The sequence below is a fragment of the Alligator sinensis genome, unplaced genomic scaffold (genome assembly GCF_000455745.1).
Source record: "Alligator sinensis unplaced genomic scaffold, ASM45574v1 scaffold1002_1, whole genome shotgun sequence".
In the NCBI taxonomy this organism is placed as follows: Eukaryota; Metazoa; Chordata; order Crocodylia; family Alligatoridae; genus Alligator; species Alligator sinensis.
In genome coordinates, this window is record NW_005842710.1 from 641,045 (window position 1) to 647,044 (window position 6,000).

Below are 6,000 nucleotides of genomic sequence, written 5' to 3' on the forward strand. Positions count from 1 at the left end.
ACATGTGCTGCTGCAGTTTTTTACTCCACAGCAGGATAATACTTGTATTTACAAGTAGTCCCTGCTGTTGACTAAATTAGCTTGCTCCAGCCTAATGGGGGGGCATGTGTAGACACCACCATTTTTACTGTGCGGCTAATTAGTCTACTGTGTGGTAAATATGTTGTGTAGACATACCCACTGGGTATCAGGCCCTGGAGAACACCTGCAAGGTCAGGCATTTGAGCTTCAGCTCTACCATTGTACTTTCTGACAGGGGTGGACCCAAATCTCATCACCCACAGCTTCTGCTCAAGCACATTTCCCTGTCACAGCTCCTCCACCCTGGATGGTGGGAGCCCAGGTTTCTTCTGATCCATTGCTGTTGCTCTACCTTCTGTTCACATGTGTTGTTCCTTAACTGTGGGTGTTGCTGTGTGGTTGTTAAGGTGCTGAGGTAGTGGACTGCAGGTGCTTAAGTCTGACCTTTGTCCCATGTGTTTAAAAAATCATTTGCTTCCACTGGACGTCATGGAATTTGCTAACAAGAGAATCCCAGGCAGGTATGTGGTCTTGGAAATTTAAGCCCAGCACCTTCATTATTGCACCCTTTCAGGGGAGGACCTGCCCCCTGCTCTTTCTAGAACACTTTGGCTTTCCCTTTATGGGACTGTTCAGCCTGGAGAAGAGAAGACTTGTGGGGGGAACTAGTATCGGGACCTGGGAGAAAAAATGCTCACTAGGGCAACTCAGGGAAGGACAAGGAGCAATGGCCATAAACTGTTACAGAATGGTTTCAGGTTGGATGTAAGGAAAAACATCTTTACAGTAAGGGTGACCAGAATCTGGAATAGACTTCCCAAGGAGGTAGTGCAGTCCCCAAACTTGGACGTCTTCAAGAGGAGACTGGACAGACACCTCGCTGGGATCATTTGATCTCAGCAGTATTCCTGCCCAGAGCAGGGGGGTTGGACTCAATGATCTTTCAAGGTCCCTTCCAGCCCTTGATTTCTATGATTCTTTAATTCTGTGATTTTTTACTGTGTGCCAAGTGTCACCCCTACCCCCAGTAGCTCAGTGGAAGCTGTAAGGCCATGTTAGCCTATTCTTTCACTCTCAGCCCTGTCTTCTTCTCCCTCTCTCCAGTTCCCTCACATCCTGCTTTCCATTGCTCTCTGCAGCTTGTTCTTTTTGGGAACTATGGAAGTGGGGACTCCCCTTCCCCACTGGCCACAAAAGTCAGTCCCTGTCTTGCTGAGAGCTCACATGGGAGGCAGGCGGAGGGAGGCTGAGATGGAGAAACCTCTTTGTTCAGAACTGTTCACACCCTGAGAAATGGTCTTGGGGTAATTTTGTTTTCTGGCTGCCCATCTAATGTGTCTCCATCAAAGTAGAGCAATGATTTTTTCATTAAAAGGTGCCTTCAGTATAAAAACTCTCTGACATGGAATACAATTGCAAAAGGAACTGATTTCCTTTTTTTTTCCAGACAACTCAACTGTTTACAAAGCAGCAGCTGAAGTACAGCAGGTGACATCCCTGTGGGCCAGGAATCCCACTCTGAATGGCTGGGTTGTGTCAGCAGCAAAATAAATAATTAAATAAAAAAGACCTTGCTGTATAGGCTTGGGTAGCTGAGTTGCCCTTGCCCTGCGCCAAGTCCCTACTGAAGCAGAAGTGTTGCTTTTTACAAGGAGCTGGGTGCAGTCATGTTTACTGCTGGAGAGGACATTTGTAAGGACACTTTTTTGTTTTGATTTCATGGTCCCTTTGTTTGGAAGAGAGCTTTCCCCCCCTTTGTTTCTCCTCATTCCATAAAAATCAGAAAAAAATAAAAATAAAAGGAGGGAGAAACCCGAGTTTCTCCACCTTTGCTGCCCCAAGTCACTTCTTTGACAAAGCAAAAAGAGCATGAGAAAAGCTGGAATGAATTCAGATTGAGATGAAATTTTAAGTAAAAACAAAATGTCCAAGGAACTCAGTTCAGGGCTCCTGTCCTATCCCTAGGAGGGATGAGGACCTTTGGAGAATGGGACGCAGGGAATCTGGGCAGAGGGTTTCCTAGGGAGCAGCCGGACATCTGCTCTGCCTGGTGAAAGCCTACAAGGAACAGAAAGGAGCTCTGTTTGCTGGGCAGAAGGGGACCGCTGTTGGGAGCAGAGCAGGGTTTTCCTTGCAAAAGCAGACATTAGTGCCTGAACAGGGACTTGAACCCTGGACCCTCAGATTAAAAGTCTGATGCTCTACCAACTGAGCTACGCAGGCTCCTATAGGAGTATATGTGTTGGATGGCTTCCCCTAACCTTTGCCAAGGGTCTCCCCAGATTCAGAGGATTGATAATATTTTCCCTGACCTGACACCTCTCTCAGCTGCTGCTGTGCAAACTAGGCAGTTTAGAATGAAAAAAGGATTGGAAAAGTAAGGCCCTTTTCTCATTTTGATTTGCACAACTGAGAGGTTTTCTGTCCTGCTTTGCTTGGTTTTCAAGGCAGGGGTTTCATGGGAAATCGACTTTTTTCCGTTGGATGCAGCACATTCCTGGTTTGCTTTGCCCTATTTGAATGAGAGACCCAAAAACAGAACAACCCAAAGGCCATTTTCTAATGGTGTAAACAGTTCTTTCCTCCCCAGCACAACAGCCCCATTCCACTCCCCTGCGAGCGCTGGTCATGGCAGGGTCAGAGTCCAAGCCTGGGCTCGCAGGGCAATGGGATCAGTGACCAGCCAGGGTAGTGGGGTGCAGGGCATGGTTAGGGTGAGTGACTTCCCCTGGTTCCTGGGAAGGGCCAGAAGCAGATAGTTACAGGGGAGTGAACAAAATTGAGAAGAGGCAGAAGAGGCAGTGCTGAGAGGGATAAAGGGAGGCAAAGGCCAAGAGAAAGAGAACAGGGCAAGCTGGGTCTGATGGCTTCCCTTGTGTCCCCACTTGAGGAGAGAACAAAGCTCACAAGGGAAGGGAGATTGACTGGTGCTTTCCTAAATGACTGAGTGGTAAAGGAGGTGTGCTTAAAGTCTGCTGACTGTAGGCCAGGCTGGCTATGAGACCTGCTCAGAAGTCTTCCCCTTACAAGGAAGCTCCCTGTGCTTGCTTTTTCCACAAATGCCTAATGTCACTCCCGTCCTCTCACTAAGGTGCCCTGTGGAAAATGTTGTTAAAGGTCCTGTGTTAGGAAATATTCCCTTCCCGTTGGGAGCTCTGTTCTCTGGCATGGAGAAACCTCAGGATGGAGCTGGGTGCCCCATGTCCCATCGCCCCAGCATGATGCCATGCTGAGCAGAGGGAGGTCAGTAGCATCCCAGAGTGGCAGGCCAGGGGGAACCTCTCCAAATTCCTTGTCCTGCATCTGCAGATCTCAGACAGCCACATTGCCCATCATTTTCTTTCTGTTGGAAATGATGTTCCAGGTGATGGGGTGGAAAAGGAGCCTGCGGGTCCAGAAAGGGGAGATTGGCTGGAGCAAGTGGTGTTTCCATAGGATAGTGCAGGCCATAGATAGTTTATAGTGGGATTGGGAACAGAGCTTTGAAACCTCAAAATGGGAAATTTGGGCAGGTGAAGAGGGAAGCTTAGTCTTGATTTAGCAGGGTGGCTGAGTGGTGAAGGCAGTGAATTTAAGATCTAAAAGATGCATGTGTTCAAACCTCACTTCTGGTACTTCTTTGCTTTTTTCCCCCCTGGCAGGACTGGTCAAAGCAGAAGTCCCTGGGGATGAGGTGCACTTGGGCAAGTCAGGAGGTTGTCTGCACTCTGAGAATTGTTTAAATGAAGTCATTTCTAGTTTCCCCGGGCTGTCAAGGCATTTTATTACCCCAGCACAGTGAACTTGGGCTCAGACCTCTCTGCCTGCTTCCAGCAGTCAACAGATTCAAGCTTTGCCCAAGCAGCGATCGTGGGAGGTGTCCCAGGGGTCTGCTAAGCACTCTTTCTTCTTCTGGGGATGTGGTGTCAGGGTGTTGTGATACACGCATCAAGCAGGGTGCTGCAAGCCAGGCTGGGAGGGCAGCCCTCTGTCACCCACCTGGGTGTCAAGGTCCTGCCGTGCTACAGCCCTGGCAGGTGGAGAGACCCCCCACCCCAGCTCTCCTCCCACTGCCTTCAGATTAAGACTGCTAGCTACCCCACTCTGCATATAGCTAGAAGTCACAGCTCCTGCCTTCCTCAGCCTGGCACAGCGTCCAAGAATGTCAACTGAGTCCTTCCCAAGCGCTCATTTTCTATCCCTGGTGGTATGTCCTTCTTCCCCTTACCCATGCCTAGCAAAATGTTTTCTCTCTGCACCTAGGCACCTGCAATTTGCTGGGAGTATCTCTTTTCTCTGGCCATTCATTTGAATTAATGGGAAAAGCTTTCAGCTACTACAACCACTGCTTCTTCCCCCTCATTATTACTGTTGATATGATTGCTGTCCTCATCATTATTACTATTGCTCTACTATTATTACAGCAGCTGTTCTCATCATCCTTTCCATGATGGTTGTTAGCAACATCATCACCTTACCTTTATTACCAGTGTTATGACTAGTTATTGATTTCAGCTGACCGGACATACCCAGCGACACTAAAACCTCCCGTCCCATTAGGGTCTGCTTTGCTAAAGCAAGGTTTTTTGGGGGGAGGGGAACCCGCCCCCATGCATCTCAATACAAAAGGTGAAGAAAGACAAAGAGGAAGCAAAAGCCACGATCCAAAGTCCAAACGAAGCCAGTGGATACTTTTGATGAGGATGATTAACAACACAACAACAATAATAATAATAATAATCATCTTTTCCTAGTTTAGTTTCCAAACGGTCACAAACACTTGACCTCCAGTACTTTGTTGGATTCCCCACGTGGTTATTTCCAGCTTGGCAAGCAGTGATTTTCGGAGGACATCTGAAACCAGATGTTTCCCCACAGCCTGAAATGGGTTACTGGGCTGCCCTTGCTCCGCACCCCTGGGCATAAGCAGGATGCCGCGGAGGGAGCGGTGGGGAGCAGGGCACAGGCCTGGGTTTTGCAGCTGGCCCCACGTACCAGCAGAGCCCTAGCAGCCAGCACTGGCTCTGCAAGTGCGACCGCCAAAACACCTTGCAGCTGCCCGGATAGCTCAGTCGGTAGAGCATCAGACTTTTAATCTGAGGGTCCAGGGTTCAAGTCCCTGTTCGGGCGATAGCGGCTCCCTTCCTTTTTGGCAAGCTCTTTTCCTCTCCCGGGTGCTGGAGACAATCCACGGGCGTCAGGGCAGGGGCTGGTGCATCCGCTCAGCACTGGGCTGTGCTGGGAGCGAGAGCCGGCACGGCCGCTTGGCGTGGATTTTCCTGTGCAGCCCGGGGGGGCGAGCTGAAGGAGGTTGGAGAGGTCCCCGGCCTAGTGCTGGGGGATGGGACACAGGGCGCCCCCTCCTTCCTGAGGCCTCTCAGGGCTGCAGCCCTCTCCCTGATGCATCATCATCCCCATCAGACATGGGGAGGCTGGGGCTGCAGGATGGCCACCCCCGTGGGTGCAAGAGACTCCACTTGCATTCAGGCACGATTGCCAAAATGCATGGTGGGGAGGAAAGGGGGGTGGCTCCACTGGGGCTCGAACCCAGGACCTTCTGCGTGTAAAGCAGACGTGATGACCACTACACTATGGAACCACTGCTCTGGGGCCTGGGGCTGGCCATAGGAAGCTCAGTGAAGTAGTATTGATCATAGGTCCAGCTGGCTTGCTGCAGTCAGCCCCACTCAGCCCTTCCTGGGTCTCTCATGCACCAGGAGCTACTGCCCCAATTTTATGGGGAAAGAATTTGCAAAGAATTTGCATACTAGATGCCAATGAATCCCCATGGCTTGTGCTTCAGTTGATTGTAAAGAGCTTCACACCACGAGTGCATGTATGTGTGTGACCATGCACCCGGGGGGGGGAAGCATAGAATTATTCCCATTTTACAGATGGGGAAAAGGAAGCACAAAGGGGAGGGACTCGCCCAAGGCCATCTCATAGGCCAGTGGCAGAGCAAACGGCAGGACTTCTCTGGGACCACTCCCGGGCCCCAAA

General features: G+C 50.2%; 3 non-coding genes across 3 annotated transcripts; 1 reads left to right on the forward strand and 2 right to left on the reverse strand.

The window, feature by feature from the left end:
* Positions 1–2,171: 2,171 nt before the first annotated feature.
* On the reverse strand, positions 2,172–2,244 carry TRNAK-UUU. Its single transcript has one exon. It is a non-coding gene; the product is annotated as a tRNA-Lys (tRNA).
* A 2,813-nt stretch (positions 2,245–5,057) lies between these two features.
* On the forward strand, positions 5,058–5,130 carry TRNAK-UUU. Its single transcript has one exon. It is a non-coding gene; the product is annotated as a tRNA-Lys (tRNA).
* A 396-nt stretch (positions 5,131–5,526) lies between these two features.
* Positions 5,527–5,599, reverse strand: TRNAV-UAC. Its single transcript has one exon. It is a non-coding gene; the product is annotated as a tRNA-Val (tRNA).
* Between the last annotated feature and the right edge of the window lie 401 nt (positions 5,600–6,000).